The sequence below is a fragment of the Strongylocentrotus purpuratus genome, unplaced genomic scaffold, assembly GCF_000002235.5.
Source record: "Strongylocentrotus purpuratus isolate Spur 01 unplaced genomic scaffold, Spur_5.0 spur5_scaffold_14, whole genome shotgun sequence".
NCBI classification, from domain to species: domain Eukaryota; kingdom Metazoa; phylum Echinodermata; class Echinoidea; order Camarodonta; family Strongylocentrotidae; genus Strongylocentrotus; species Strongylocentrotus purpuratus.
This window is the reverse complement of record NW_022145599.1, coordinates 23,027,531-23,043,965: the sequence shown is the minus strand read 5'-3', so window position 1 is coordinate 23,043,965 and position 16,435 is coordinate 23,027,531.

The following is a 16,435-nucleotide window of genomic DNA, read 5'->3' as shown; positions in this document are numbered from 1 at the left end:
ACCTGTGTCGAGCAATATGCACATGATTATGCTTGATCCATAAATATGGAATGAAAAAGATATAAATCTGGGTGCATACATGCATGCATGCATGCATATCAGCCAGGGGCGGCGATCCCGGGGGGAACAGGGGACCGGGGCGGGGGGGGGGGAGGACACGTCCCCCTCAAAAAATTTTAGGGGGATATCGTCCCCCGGCCCCACCCCCCTCCGGAAAATTCGAAAAAGTACCCTAAAAAATGTGTAGCAAATACTGACTAAAGACTGCAACACACTTTCAGGCTCTGGAGGGCCCAAGAGTGAGCGTTAATACAAAAAAAAAATGCAAAATTTTCTCGCTCGATCGGCAGATACGCTCCCTCGCATAATATCCTTCAAAATGTACAAGTAAATATTGTAGAAAGGTGAAGTGTGAAAAAAGTATATTGATGGTTTTAGTTTTGCTAAGGAATGTAATTTTGTAATACAAAAAAACTTCAAAATCCTGTGAGTGAGTATAGTCACTTCGATCCGTCACCTTCACCCCCTCTCGTGCAATATGCTCCCTCGCACTGCAGTGTCGTACTGATGGGGGGCGGGGGCAGCCCCCCCCCCCCGAATAAGTTCAAACGTGCTGTATTTCTAATTCGATACCAGTGATTTACAAATGTTGCTGAAATGGCATTAATTTTCCCTGAGCTTCCGGGGGCTCTGTCCCCTGGACCCAAGGCCTCAAGGCGGCCCCCTGATTGCTCATCTGACCATTATAAAAATGATGCCTAAAACCCCTTAGCTTCCGGGGATTCTGCTCCATGTACCCCACCAAGGTCCCTGAGGCGGGCCCCTCTATATGCTCATCTGACCATTATTAAATGGCTAAACACCCTGAGCTTCCTGGGGGCTCTGCCCCTTGGACCCTACCAAGGGCCCTAAGGCGGCCTTCTCTATGGAAATTCATGTGGCCATTATTATTATATTTTTGCACTGTCACTTATCTAGTGTAATCATATGACTAATGAGTATTCATGAAATATGTATTTTTTACTAAAAGAACCACTATTTATCAACAGAACTGTATTGAACGTCGTGAAACTTTAAGTTATCACGTTTCTGTTTTTTTAATAAATAATACCCTCTCTCAAAAGTTATTTAAGCTTACACCATGTTTCTACACGTTCAATATTTATCATGACAGAGCAACAACTTTTAACAGTTTTCTACCTCTCATGAGTTTTTAAAGGAGGAAAAACCAAAATTCTGGTAAGTCAATGAATTGATTGATTGATTGATTTTTATTCGACAAGCTTCCAACATACAACAATATACAATAATAACAGATCAAAAAAAAGTCAGCTTGAACAGGATAACCCACGAAAGCTCGAGAGCTTATTTCCAGTGGGGTCCCTTACAGACATGTATAAAAATTAATAAGTTAAAATAGTAATATTTACAGACAGATAAGAAAATTAAAAGAACTACTTATTAAAGATAATAATAATAATAATAACATTAAACTGATGATAGAAATGATATTAAGTACAAGAAGAAAAAGAAGAAGGAGAGGAAGAAAAAGAGGAGAAGGAAGAAGAGGAAAATAATGATGAATTTGTAGAATTTCTATAAATTAACGTACGAAAACATAAGTATATACAACATGAAAAAGTATGAACCGACAGAAGAATACAAATTTCAATCATATAACATGTCATTCACTTCTCTTCTCTGACTGTCAAGTATTAGGTATTCCTTTAATTTCCTCTTAAAATGATCATAGTTTCCTATTTCTTTTTTTAAAAAAAGAACACATCTATGACACATCTATGTGTTTAAAAAAACTTAATTCTAACTTTGGCTGTTTACCAGGGTGTAAAACTGTAAAATTAGACGATTTATCAATACGGGGAGAGCGGGGAGTGAATTCGCCCTATTTTTGATGTCACTCTTCTAGAGCCGTCATTTCATCATACGCAGGAAGACCATGCTTTTTCATGTATCAAGTCATAGGTAATGTCTAGCTAATATCCCACTCTCACTGGGGTCAGGCACACAGTTTTCACAAAAACGAATCATAAAGTTAATTACGACAAAAGGGCGAAATTGCCCCACCCTGGGGCTGGTTCGTCCGTTTGGCGGGGTATGTACGCCCTGTTACGTACATGAAACAAATATAGTGTTTTAAAACTTCAAAACATTTATTTAAAAGGAAATATAGAGCCAACGAAATAATCTCTGACGAAGGATGGGAACAAATAAGCTGAACCAAGGTGTACTGAGCGTAGAACAGCTGGTGATAACACTAGGCGGACTCTGAAAAAGGAAAACAAAACTTATCTCAAAATAAATAAATATAATAAGTCATAGAATCAGATCAAGTTGGATAAACACAGTCGTCACTAAACTTTACTAAAGTTGCCAGGTAAGGGCCTGTATTTTCACTTTCAATGAAATCTAATAATTTTGAAGAGCCCCAAAGGTAGGAATAACCACATTGAATGGGGTAAGTTCGCCCCTCAATGCGGGGCAAGTCCGCCCCCGGGTGAACATGACCCGTCCAAAACGGGCGAACTAGCCCCATGGGGCTGTTATCGTCGTTTATCTCGTCCTAGGCAAAATGTACAACCGATGTTGACTTGTTCCAACATTTTTTAATAGACACATATCATACCATTTCAACAAGAAAAACTACCATCACCACCTCTATCAATGTTTACAGGTAAATACAAAAAACGTAAAGACATTTTTTTTTACTCAAGTGGCCTTGAAATTGAAATTTTAGCATAATTTTGTTTATCAAAAAGCCACTGTCCTCGTGCTGTTGTATGTTGTGCGGTGTGGCTAGTTTGTCATTACATCACCGGCGAAAGTTTTATCCAATCACCGCAAGGCTGAGAATCGAGGGGTGGGCGGACTTGCCCCCAGGGCGGACTATTTATACCCAAAGTCCAGTATCACTCATACATGTAGTAACGTAAATTTCGCATATAGTAACGTAAGTTTAAACAATATAAACAGAGTAACAGTACAAGGCATTACTGAAGATGTTCTGATTTGAGATAACAGTATATTTGATCAAGTTTACAAAGTTTACGATGTCAAAACGATACTGCATGATTTTCTGTTCACGTTTGAAATTCAGATGTCAACTGAATTTCTAGGTTTACTTACTTAACACGAGATTTACAATGTTTTAAATGATGCCTAAATTGGTAGATTTATTCTCTTATTCTGTTTCTAAGATACTGGAGCCCTTGATACACATTATAGCCATACAGTTGAGCAATGTTTTAGATGTTTCTTTAATAATTTGATAACAAACATCTTAATATTTCTGTAATGAATCTAATATTAAGTTTCAATGATGGTAAGTTACGTGGCTATATATTTAACTTTTTTCCTTCATTCTTGGGATAGGAAACGGAAAGAAATGGAGAAAAAAACATGACTTTCATGCTGAAAGAAAGAGAGTCTTCAAATCAGTTGTTATAGATAAATGAACTTGAAGACGAGATTGAGATATTTGACAGATTTTTATTATCATATTTCGGTATTGGAATTTTTATGTCATTTTTATGTCAGTTCATATAGTTTGACCAACAGGCATTGTATATAACAATATTTCATTTTCATTTGCATATCATTTTGTATAAACATTTTAGGAGACATTATTTTAAAAAGGGTGTTCAAATAAATCACTGGACGTTGCAGCCTTGAACGATCACTTATGCATGTCAAATTGACTGTAACATAAATCATGAAGACAATTTGAATCCTATCTTAATTACATTTCAGCGTGAAGAATTTCATGTCTCGATCAGTAAAGGGTGATGGATAATAATTTCCTATGCTTTGGTTGGTACAATACGTTGGTACATAGCAGTTGAAGATTGAATTGAATTGTTAATTTTCATACAATTTGCTGTGGCTACAATAATATGAGCTTGTAATTTTGATCGGAAGATACCATCTTACTTGCTTAGATAATTATGTTAAACCTTCACTATCATCATAGGCGCCGGAAGTGGGGGGGGGGGGGCAGGGGGCACTTGCCCCCTGTCTGTAGTAGTTTTATTTCTTACCTTTTACCCTTTTGATTTTATGTCTGTTATTTATTTATGACATGTGTATTTGTATTTGTATTTTGTATTGTATCAATAATATCTTAATGTTTAATAGTTCAGGCCTTATGTTAATTTTGATCTAGTTTTTAAGTTGTTTTAGCTCTCTTATGGTATCTTGTTTATATAATGTCTTTGTTTTTTTACAATGTATTCTATTTTTTGTAAATCTTTGTATGTACAGGGCTCTTTTGTAAAGCAGGCCTCTGGCACTGAAAAGACTACCCTGTTTTTAAATAAAACTGAATAAATAACCAAAAAAAGGAGGGGAACGCATTTTTGCCCCCCCCCCCCAAAAAAAAAACAAACAAACAAACAAAAAACGCCCCTCCCTCCAAAAATGGTGGTTAGTATTATCAACCCAAAAGAACATAAGAATAATAAAAACCGGAATTAAATCACATATCAAATTTCATTCAAAGAAAAGAAAAGTTAACAGGAATTCAATTCCCTAATCATTCTGCATGCCACTTATATTTATCAATGGAGGATTTTATAATAGCGATAGGCGCATATCGTGGAAATATTGTGAGAGGATGGGAAAGCGTGTGTTTTTTTGTTTTGTTATAGGGGTGAGAAGACATGAGCCCCTGAACGCTGGCGTACTGGTGGGGGTATTTCCTATTCGATACCAGTGATTTACAAATGTTGCTGAAATGACATGATTTTCCGGTATTTTTTTCTCATATACCTTTTTATGCGTTTGTTGGAAAGTTAGAAATTCCCAAATTTACAGTCGGGCGAAAAATATGCTTATTTAGAAGCCTTCATGTCAGGGCCGGCAAAAACGGCTGAGCTCGGGGGCTCGAGCCCTCCTCACTAAGGCGGGCCCCTGGATGCTCATCTGACCGTAATTAAATACCTAAACCCCTTAGCTTCCGGACAAAATCAATTACCTTAAATAGGGCCCCCAGATGCTCATCTAACCGTAATAAATACCTAAAACCCCTGAGCTTCCGGGGGCTCTGCCCCCTGGGCCCCTGGATGCTCATCTGACCGTAATTAAGTACCTAAAACCCCTGAGCTTCAGGGGACTCTGCCCCCTGAACCCCCACAAAGGGCTCAAGGCGGGCCCCTGGATGCTCATCTGACCGTAATTAAATACCTAAACCCCTTAGCTTCCGGACCAAATCAATTGCCTTAAATAGGGCCCCCGGATGCTCATCTGACCGTAATAAATACCTAAAACCCCTGAGCTTCCGGGGGCTCTGCCCCTCGACTCTCCGCCAATTAGTGACCTACCAGTGTCACAAATAAGGTATCTCAATATGCTTATCTGACCGTAATTTAATGCCTAAAAACCCTGAGCTTCCGGGGGCTCAGCCCCTTGACCCCCTGCCGGGGCTTCCAAACGTTTTTGCTCATGACGCCACTGCCCCTGGAAGGTGAGCCCCCTAGAACGTTTGCCCCGCCCCCTCCCCCAATCCCAAACTGCTTCCGGCGCGCCTGACTATCATAGCTTGCTGGTATACAATGTATGTATAGGTAACAGCTTGAACAAGATGGGCTTTCCAAATAATGTTTTTTTCTTAAAAGATTTAAATTGCGTATTGAAATCACTGCTCCTTAAATGAAATTATGATGAAATTATGATAAATTTATGATGAAACATAAGACAAACAATTTCTTTACATGAACATTTACAAATATACTGAGACCATCAGGTCCGTAGATGCAAGTCGTTTTTTTCTTCTTAACAATCAAACTTAAATGCTGATAAATATCAGATAAATCTAATAAGTATAAGTGTATAAATGCAAGAAAATGTCTTGCGTTCAAATTCGACGGTTTTAGTGCAGTCAGGTATATCTCGGGTTTTTATTCCCTTTTCTAGTTTTCAAATCTATGGAATTTTCGGTAGAATGTACGTATGTTTCATTCAAATTAATGAACAATGTGCTTCTTTCGCTATTTGGTCATTCGATTTGGCGCAACACGATTTTCTGACAACGCGACGGTGTACTTTTAGCATTCTAATTCATTTGTAGCATTCAAATTAGCACTTTGTGCACTTCATGGTTAATATACATTTCTCGTTTATTACACACTTTTTATAGCTTATTCTTTTTCTTTCAAGATTGATTTTCATGTGTATTTCATCATATTTCATTTTCTTGCATTTATACACTTATACTTATTAGATTTATCTGATATTCATCAGCATTTAAGTTTGATTGTTAAGAAGAAAAAAACAACTTGCATCTACGGACCTGATGGTCTCAGTATATTTGTAAATGTTCATGTAAAGAAGTTGTTTGTCTTATGCATCATCATAAATTTATCATAATTTTATCATAATTTCATTAGGCCTAAAATAAAAACTTGTTGCATTGCCCTTTGCGACCGACCCAAAAATCTGAAAATCTACGGTCGGCATTTTAAAAAAGTTTTATTTTTTAAAAACCGTTTTTTTTAGATTTTTTGATATTTATGAATAAAAAAATATGTATTTTGTTTGTTTAAATGGGTATAAATGCATAAAATCAAATTATTCCAAAATTCTCACTAGTGCAAACCATGGATAATTATAAGGTGAAAAAGATATCAATGGAATAATGTGAAACACAAAGCATTAAAAACGAGAAATATCAGCAAATAGAGGGCGGGGAAAAAACGGGAAAGACACAAAAACATTCAAATCTAAAAAAATATCGGCCCAGAGAGGGCGACAAAAAAAGTTTAAAAAAATAAAAACTTTTCCGACCGACCGACCCATATTTTGGCACCCAAAGGGCAATGCAACAAGTTTTTATTTTAGGCCTTATGCCGGAAGAAGGGTACAATATTGTGACTGGGGTAGGGACTATATAGAGTCAACAATTTGAACATGATTCATTATTTAGCCATGTCTTTAGCCATCGATCTGCTGGCGGGCAAGTAAACTATGAAACTCTGTAAGAAAAACGGAGGGGTGTGCTGGGTATGAGAGACGATGTGAATTACTTTTGTAAAATTCCGAGTCTGTAGTAAAAAGGAGCGATTGAGGGTACCCCCACCTTTCCCGGGTATGAACATGTCCGTGCAGAAATGCCATATCCCTTGATTTCGCCCCTTCTTTACTTTATGTCTGACTACACCCATCTGCATTGTCCTGAAAATAAATAAATGAAATAACAGCTTAGACCCTAATGGAAAATCATGCATTTTAACTGCATTATTTAAAACTGTAAAAGTTTGTTGCAATTCTTGAATAAAAATATAACGAATACGAATGACAGGTGTTAATTTGAATGATAAAAATTACGCTTTGACAAGTGAATATTAATTAGAATGCTAGTTGAGCAGTTTCTAAATTGAATGACAGATCTATGAAACCCTTCGACCAAAATCCTAAATTAAATACAAAAACTGGAAAATTGAATGATAATTGGCATGGCAAAGCCGATCTGCGTTAACTTAAATGCAAAGTAAATGAATTCGAATGACAAACACGCGAATTTGGCCGGGAAATCCTATAATACATTTAGCAGAGTTGGAGTTTTTAACAAAATGAATATTGTTTCATTCTGTTTATCGAGCTTAAGCTTAACGTGTACTTCTAAAGTAATAGAGGTAATGGATGACTACATCCTCGAGAGGAATTTGCTGGAACGTTAAAGGGATAGTTGAGTTCTTGTTTCAGACCACAAATGCCTTCAAAGTGCATGTTATTGCTTTTATTTATGACATTTCTAGTGATCTTTGAGGACCTAAAATTGCTATGAAGGTAGTTTTAAACCCCAAAGAGTGAAATTTAGCCAATACGATCATACCAATTATTCAGCTCCACTTTCAACAAAAAAAAAAAAAAAAAAAAAAATCGGTGACCGTTCATTAACTAATTAATAATAACAATACACGGGCCGGCCGGCCGGTTGTGCTTATTATAGCCAACACGAAAGTGCCAACAAAAAGCAGCAACATCGGCATTTGCTGGAATAAAATTTGTGGGGTACCACAAATATTAGAATTCGTGATATTTATGGTTATTTCAGCCGTCTCTGAACCGATTTAATCAAACAAAGATGATTTTGTCATTTAAATGGCATGTTCTTTCAAATGTGACACTCAATTTTTCATTATCTCACCAAAAAAAAATTAGTTCGAGTAGCGTCCTCTGCAACAAAACTCAACTATCCCTTTAAAGGATATCATCAGCTCAGTTAATAGGTGATATAAATGTGTTAAAATGTTCAGATTAGTTTTATTTGAATGATTACCATGAAACGAATAATGTTTTATTCATACTTTAAGCAAAAGAACATTGGAAAAATTACCAGTGTCTAAAAGCCGTCTCTACAGGCAAGTTTATGATGATTAGTTGGCGTTCTAAAGATTGGCAATATTTTCATTATACAGCGTTGTTCATTGTTTATCAAATTTTGGATAGAGTGTATATGCCCAACATCTGCAATCAGTATTACTAAAAAAAATATGTAACCTACGTTACTTGATGTCAGAAAATGGAAACACAGTAATAAGTGATATTATAATAATGACTGTCTAAATGATATCTACTGAAAGGGATATCCGGATCTTAATTTAATATTTCACCAGGTGGTAGGCCCTATAACTAGGTATTATAAAGCTTTATTCCTTTTGGTGAATTGCGTTTGTTTAACAACCAGTTTGTCGACTACCCATAATGTGTACACCCAGCCCGGCGTCTATTATCCACATGGTCCGATAATCATTTTATATAAGTCTACTTCCCATTTTGATCTATTGCTCATATATAGTCTTATTTCCAATCTGTCTAATTACCAGCTTGTCCACTGCCCATTTTGTCTATCCATATGATCTAATAATCGGCAATACACCAAATGTTCATATCAAATCATGATGTTCAAATGAATCATAGCAAATCTTCAGTAACAATGTGGTGGTCCTTGAAACGAATGACTATGAACTAACGTTTTCTGCAGTTAGTGTTTTTGGTGTGTCTATATAGAAACTAGTTTAATTCAAAAACTACAATAAACTCGTGTTTAGCAACTGCTCTCGAAAAATCAACCTTATGCAATTTCCATTGCTTGTGCCTCAGCTAGTGAAATGTGTGAACATGACGTGTTATGTAATCCAATAACGATTTATATGGGACATTAGGGTATTGAAATTGCCCATGACTTGATTTTTCGAAAATCAGCTCAAGTTCATAATCCCTTTGATGGTATGAAATCTTTACACAGTTAGACTTTAGAGTCCTTTCTAAATCTAAGTGCCCTTTTCCCTTCTGATAAGTGCCCTTTCCCCCCTTTTTCCATTTTCCATGCACATGAAAATGGAAAATGGAAAAATGACTCTAACTTAAAGAAGGTGAGTTCTGGTAATGCGATTGCATTGTGAAAGAAAAGGTGTGGAATGGATCAGAATAAGTTGATCCTGTAGCATGTAAGTATTGGTGTGTACTGCAAGGTTCTGGAGTCATCAAAATCATTATAAATTTGGCCCAGTCTTGGTATTAAGTAACAATCACTGTACACCAAAAGATGTATATGGGACTACACGGTGTCGGGGCTACTATACCTTGATTTCCATATCTTTCTATGCTCGTTACTCAGCCAGTTTCCATATTCTTCCAAAAATGTTTGGTAATCTTGAATACTCAGTGTAAGTTTCGTTTGATTCTGTGAGAATTCATTTTCTTTTTTTACCAGAACTCAAGTTTATCTTTAAAGCGACTAAGAGCAGTCTTTTCTAGAATCCCTTCCGTAGCTCGCTCGCTACACTCGCTCGCATTTATACTTGGTGTAATTATGTAACTTATTAAAGGTGTATTCAGACTTTCACGATGGCATTGTGCCTATAAAACCCGGACTGGACTGTTTTCCCATCATAATAAGATCTAATTAGTCGCAATGCCACCTCACATGGAGCACTTTTTACAAAAAGTGTATCTTTTTCTTTTGGTGCCACCCCCCCCCCCCTCAAACAAAAAACATTGGAAGACGCCCCTCCGCCCCTGCTTCATGAAGAATTAATATACCAGTAGAAAATTTACCTGATGGTGACTTGGTGAAGAGTTTCCGTGACTTGGTGGAGTTTTAGTTTCAGTTCCAATAAACATTGATTTCCTTCACAAAAGTCATAAACAAAATGAACATAGCATGCAATATAATGTTCAAAGGAGGCGAGTTCCCCTAAAATCACAATGCTTTACAGGCGCGGATCCAGGATTTTCCAATGGGGGGGGGGGGGGGCGGAAATTTGAAAATTGCGCAGACCGTTTTTTCAACTTGATGTCATATTAGAAGCACCATACCGGTACCCCCACAAGCAGGCACAATTCTGGAAAGAAGGAGGCTCACGTCACGTCTTTTGTCCGATATTTTTGACTTTTTCATAGGGGGGGGGGGGCTGAAGCCTCTTGCCCGTAATTTTCACAATTCGGCTAGTGAGCGAAGCGAGCGAGCAAAAATTTGAGCATAATATATATTTTGTAAAAGTGTTATTTATCACCAAAATAAACGAAAAAAGATATCGACAATTCATATTCGGGTAGCTCGCTGTTCCCCCCCCCCCACCATTACGCGCGAAGCGCAGAAGCTTTGATGTTTCATGAAATAATAGAGAAAGAAGAGGATTCGCTGTACCTTTCTCGACTCTTATTCCTTGTCTGAATTCAGTTTCCCTTCTCCCGTGCGAAGCGCGGAAGCTTTGACCATTCATAGTTTAATGAAATTATTAGAGAAAGAAGATGATTCGTTGTTCCATTTTCGAATCTTAATCCTTGTCTGAATTCAGTTTTCCCCCTCCTGTGCAAAGCGCAGAAGCTTAACGTTTCATTAAAATATTAGAGAAAGAAGACGATTCGTTGTACCGTTCTCGACTCTTAATCCTTGTCTGAATTCAGTTTCTCCCCCTCCCGCGCGAAGCGTGGAAGCTTTGACGTTGCATTAAATTATTAGAGAAAGAAGAGGATTCGTTGTACCGTTCTCGACTCTTAATCCTTGTCTAAATTCAGTTTTCCCCGCCCGCGCGAAACGCGGAAGCTTTGACGTTTCATTAAATTATTAGAGAAAAAAGACGATTCGTTGTACCGTTCTCGACTCTTATTACTTGAGTGAATTCAGTTTCCCGCCCTCCCGCGCAAAGCGCGGACGCTTTGACCTTTCATTCTTTAATGAAATTATTAGAGAAAGAAGATGATTCGTTGTTCCATTCTCGACTATCCTTGTCTGAATTCAGCCCCCCCCCGCAAAGCGCGGAAGCTTAAACTATTAGAGAAAGAAGACGATTCGTTGTGACCGTTCTCGACTTGTCAGAATTTTCAATGTTTCTTTCTCTGCTCCTTTTTCTTCCTATGTTCTCTGACTGCCCCTACCGCTCTGGCTACGTGCCTGCTTTAAAGGGAAAATAAAACAATCATGTTTGTGATAGCTCACAATTAGGTTACTTAGTAGAAATGAAGAAGAAAAACAAAATCTATTACACCAACCATGGATAAATCACGGCCGGGAGCGTCATATCATAGTTTTGTGTTATTGGGCTTGGGGCGTAGCGACCAAGCGAGATCTTGCAATGTTGAATACTGAAATTAAGCATTCTAGAAAATCCCTAATTCCAATATGTGCGTTCTTTCCGCTATATTTCTTTCTAGCTATATTTCAAAATTTCCTGGGGGACGTGTTCCCCTATCGGCCCCTGTCCATGATTATTACCAACAAAAGTTCAAATACAAGCACAGCCGAGTTGGTATGAGCTGAAGCCAAATAAAGGGCAAGCGCGTAGCCGGGATTTTAGAGGGGGCGATTCACTTACAGAACGCACAAAGCGCGCTCCTTAAGGGGTGGGTGCAGGGAGGGGCGAGTTCCCCCCTCCTGTGCGAAGCGCGGAAGTTTTGACATTTCATTAAATTATTAGAGAAAGGAGACGATTCATTGTACTGTTTTCGACTTTTAATCCTTGTTTGAATCAAGTTCCCCTTCCTCCGCGCATAGTGCGGAAGCTCTGACGTTTCATTAAATTATTAGAAAAAGAAAACGATTCGTTGTAGCTCTGACGTTTCATTAAATTATTAGAGAAAGAAGACCATTCGTTGTACAGTTCTCGACTATTATTCCTTATCTATTTTCAGTTCCCCCCTCCCGCGCGAACCGCGGAAGCTCTGACGTTACATTAAATTATTAGAGAAAGAAAACGATTCATTGTACCGTTCTCGACTCTTAATCCTTTTTCTTCCTGCGTCCTCTTCCTTTTTTTTGGGGGGGGGGAGGGCGACCGCCCCCATCGCCCCCCCCCCTAGCTACGAGCCTGATAAAGGGCAAAATAAGAGTTGTGAAGCGGTCCCTTTACTATAATTTAAAATTTGACTGTTGAGTATATAGGCCTAGCTTCTATTTAAAAGACATCCTTTTTAGGGCAGGGGCTGTTTTTCACGTTTAACCGAATCCGCGGCTCGAGATTTTATGCGGCCGGCCCTCTCTATTCAATAACATTTCCCAAGCCTTCTGGAATGACCCCAAATCTCCCGATTACAGTTTTTCCCTTATTCGTTGTTACTGTCACTTAGCGCCATTTCCTTGTCTTTTCCCCTTTCTCACCCGACTTTTCTCTCCCCCCCCCCCCCCCCCCACTCAGTGTAATCTAGGGTACGCGCATGCATGTTCCCTCTCTTTGAACCTCTCTTTCTCCCGTGTGTTAAGTCAGTACGGGCCGGATTATTGTGTATAAAGGGCCGGTAAAGTACCCCTTTACCGGAGATTTGGGGAACACAAATTCGGTCCCTCCGACCCCGGAGTGGGATGGAGGGGGGGGGGGGGGGGGGGATGAGCGTTCTTCTTTTTCTTTTCTTCTCTTTTTTTCTCTCTCTCTGTTTCTTTTCTCCTCTTTCTTTTCTTTTCTCTTTTTTTTTCTCCTTTCTTTTCTCTTCTCCTTTTTTTCTCTTCTCCTTTCTTTTTTTCTCTTCTTTTCTTCCTCTTTTTTCCTTCCCTTTTTTGTTTGCGCCGCCAATAAGGGGGGGGGGGGCGCGGCCGTTTCGCCCCCCCCCTGGATTCGCCACTGGCTTTAGTGGGGTCGCCATAACAAAAACATGGATATTATCCATAAAAAATGTACATGACGCTGACTTGGCGAAGATAATATACCATACACTTTCCCAAAAGAAAATGTATTATGACGATGACTCAGTGAACAGCTGTTCTCGGTGATGATGATGATGATGAACATGACGGTGACTTAATTGCATGGGAAAGACGATAATGCAAAGTTTTGGGAAATTTGAAAATTGGACGAATAGTAATTCTTTCAAATTTTTGATATATTTGGATTCCCCTGAATATAATAAGCACTAGAAAATTTAGCCCCTAAAACACCATAATTGAATAATCAAAATTTATCGGTGCTTCCGGTAAATTTCAAATATTTCAAATAGCGCCCAAGGCCATTCCATGGTAGCTGCGACCATAAAAATCTCAGAATATATGCAGTTCTGGGCCCTATTTCACAAAACTTGTCATCAGTGGCAAGTCAAAATTTGTGTTATAAGCTAGTGAAATCCTTGCTTCTGATTGGTTATCAGCAGATTTTTCACTGACTTTTGTCATTTGTCATTGAAAAAAGGCTTTGTGAAACGTGTCCCTGATCCCGCCGGGTTCGGATATATAATTTCTAAACGGGAATAGCAAATCAGTTGATTGTAGTCAAGAAACATTGTTTTAAAGCTAAATTAATATCAGTCTTGAGAGGGAGCTATACAACAAAAAGAGTGTATTATTTACAATTTCCTCACTTTAGACTCGATTTCAACCGCGACAACGATCATTGAATATTGTAAAATTGCATATGCTTCCAATATGTTCATTTAAACCAAATTCACGACCCCATGCATACCAAAACTTTGTATTACCTTTAAGGGGGAGGTTAAAACCAATAGAAAATGTACAGGGCAGTCACTTGGGAAATAATTATTGTGGTTTAATGGGTGAAGAGTGCCACGTTGACATTGTCCTTAGAAAATGTTGGTGAAGGAGTCGGTTTGGGGGTTGGTGATGCAATTGCCAACTTAAAAGAAGCCTTAGCTGAATAAGATCCACTATTTCTGTGTTAAATATACAAAGTTCATAGGAATGGCTTACAGGTGATTGACAAATATTTTGTTTTACCCCTTAGTTCTGTATTTACCCCACCCCCCCCCCCATCCTCCCTAAACCATGCATGCCCGATTTGGTAGCGATCGAACCAGAACAAAATAATACCGAGTTCCTATAGGAAATATATATCTTCAGATGGTCATATCTCAGCCAATACTGAACATGTTCAATTGTTTTCAACATTTGGGCATGATTTTTTATGCTGTTTCGGAAAATGAAGGAAAAAAAATCTAAAAAAAGATTTTTTGATGACGTCACACTTCACCATTCTATACTGATGCCTAACAGAAACACAACACAACAGACAATTTATACGTTTGCCTAGTATAGTGGTTGAAATTGGAGCATTTGGAATGGGCTACCTTCATCCGCATATTTGGATACTTATATAGCCCCCCCCCTCCCCCATAAGAACTAGATTGCCTCCATTTATTAAAGATACAAGCCTGATCAATTCAGGATCGGTAGGGGCCAGACTAGGGAAATAACTCCACACAAATTTGTTAATGACACAATATGATTCAATTCAATATGAATTTGTATCAATAAATGTTATCTTGTGTTTATATTATATCAAATAAAACCATGGGTGTCGATCCCGGGGGGGGGGGGATGGGGGGGGATATATCCCCCCAATATTTCAGGTGGGGGTGGCCTGTACAATCATCCCCCCCCCCAATAATTCATTATCACAAAAAAAAAGAAGAGAAAAATTTATGATAAGAGCCCTATGAGAGTAGTTAATGGTTAATACTCGCAAGATGACCATCAATATACATATTTTGCTATCTCATTTTCATAATACATACATATATAAATAGAAAACGAAGTAAATGAGACAACCGTATATGAGACAAGAATTAATTGAATTCTCGCTCATACGGTTTCATCAGGAATTGATGGATTTATTCAATTCATTCAATCAACAGCATCATAGAAATGCAGTGCGCCAAATGCAAAGCCGTAGCGTTAAAAAGCAACGAGCTAAATGTTAAGCGCCAAGCGCAAATGTGCCAAAAAGAAGTAGAGAGTGGGAGAGAGAGAGATAATGAAAGACAGAGAGGCTACAGGCGCGTAGCCAGGGGGCGGGGGCGGTGGATGAAGAGTCGGGAACGGTACAACGAATCGTCTTGTTTCTCTAATAATTAAATGAAACGTCAAAGCTACCGCGCTTCGCGCGGGAGGGGGTAAACTGAATTCAGACAAGGATTAAGAGTCGAGAATGGTACAACCAATCGACTTGTTTCTTTAATAATTTAATGAAAGGTCAGAGTTTCCGCGCTACGCGCGGAGGAAGGAGAACTGGGTTCAAACAAGGATTAATAGTCGAGAACGGTACAACGAATCGTCTTCTTTCTTTAATAATTTAATGAAACGTCAAAGATTTCGCGCGGGAGGGGGGGGGGAGAAAAGTGAATTAAGACTTTGATTAAGAGTCGAGAATGGTACAACAAATCGTCTTCTTTCTTTAATAATTTAATGAAACGTCAGAGCTTCCGCGCTACGCGCGGAGGAAGGTGAACTTGATTCAAACAAGGATTAACAGTCGAAAATGGTACAACGAATCGTCTTCTTTCTTTAATAATTTAATGAAACGTCAGAGCTTCCGCGCTACGCGCGGATAAAGGGGAACTTGATTCAAACAAGGATTAAGAATCGAGAATGGTACAACGAATCGTCTTCTTTCTTCAATAATTTAATGAAACGTCAAAGCTTCCGCGCTTCGCGCGGGAGGGATGTGGGAGAACTGAATTCAGACAGGGATTGAGAGTCGAGAATGGTACAACGAATCGTCTTCTTTCTTTAAAGGGGAAGTCCACCCTGAAATTAAGTTAGTTTTAATAGGAGTAGAAAAATGAGAGAAACAAGTCAGTGAAAGTTTGAGCAAATTCCGATTAAAAATAAGGAAGTTAGGATTTTTGAAGTTGTGATCAATCAAACACAAATTGGCAACTCTATGACGTATCATGCGAGCTCAACTTCCATTTGCTCAGTACTAAAAAAATCTAAAATTTTCATTTTCCCTCAAGAAAAATTTTAACCATACATGCACCCTAAATATAATAATTGCAAATATGTTTCTATACTCCCCCTGCAAGGAACAAATATATATTCCGTCATCAATAACGAAGAAAACATGATTTTATGGAATATTATGCACAAAGCAAATGAAGGAGAGCTCGTATAATAAGTCACAGAGTTGCCAATTTGTATTTGATTGATCACAACTTCAATAATTCTTATTATTCTTATTATTCTGCCTCTATCGAA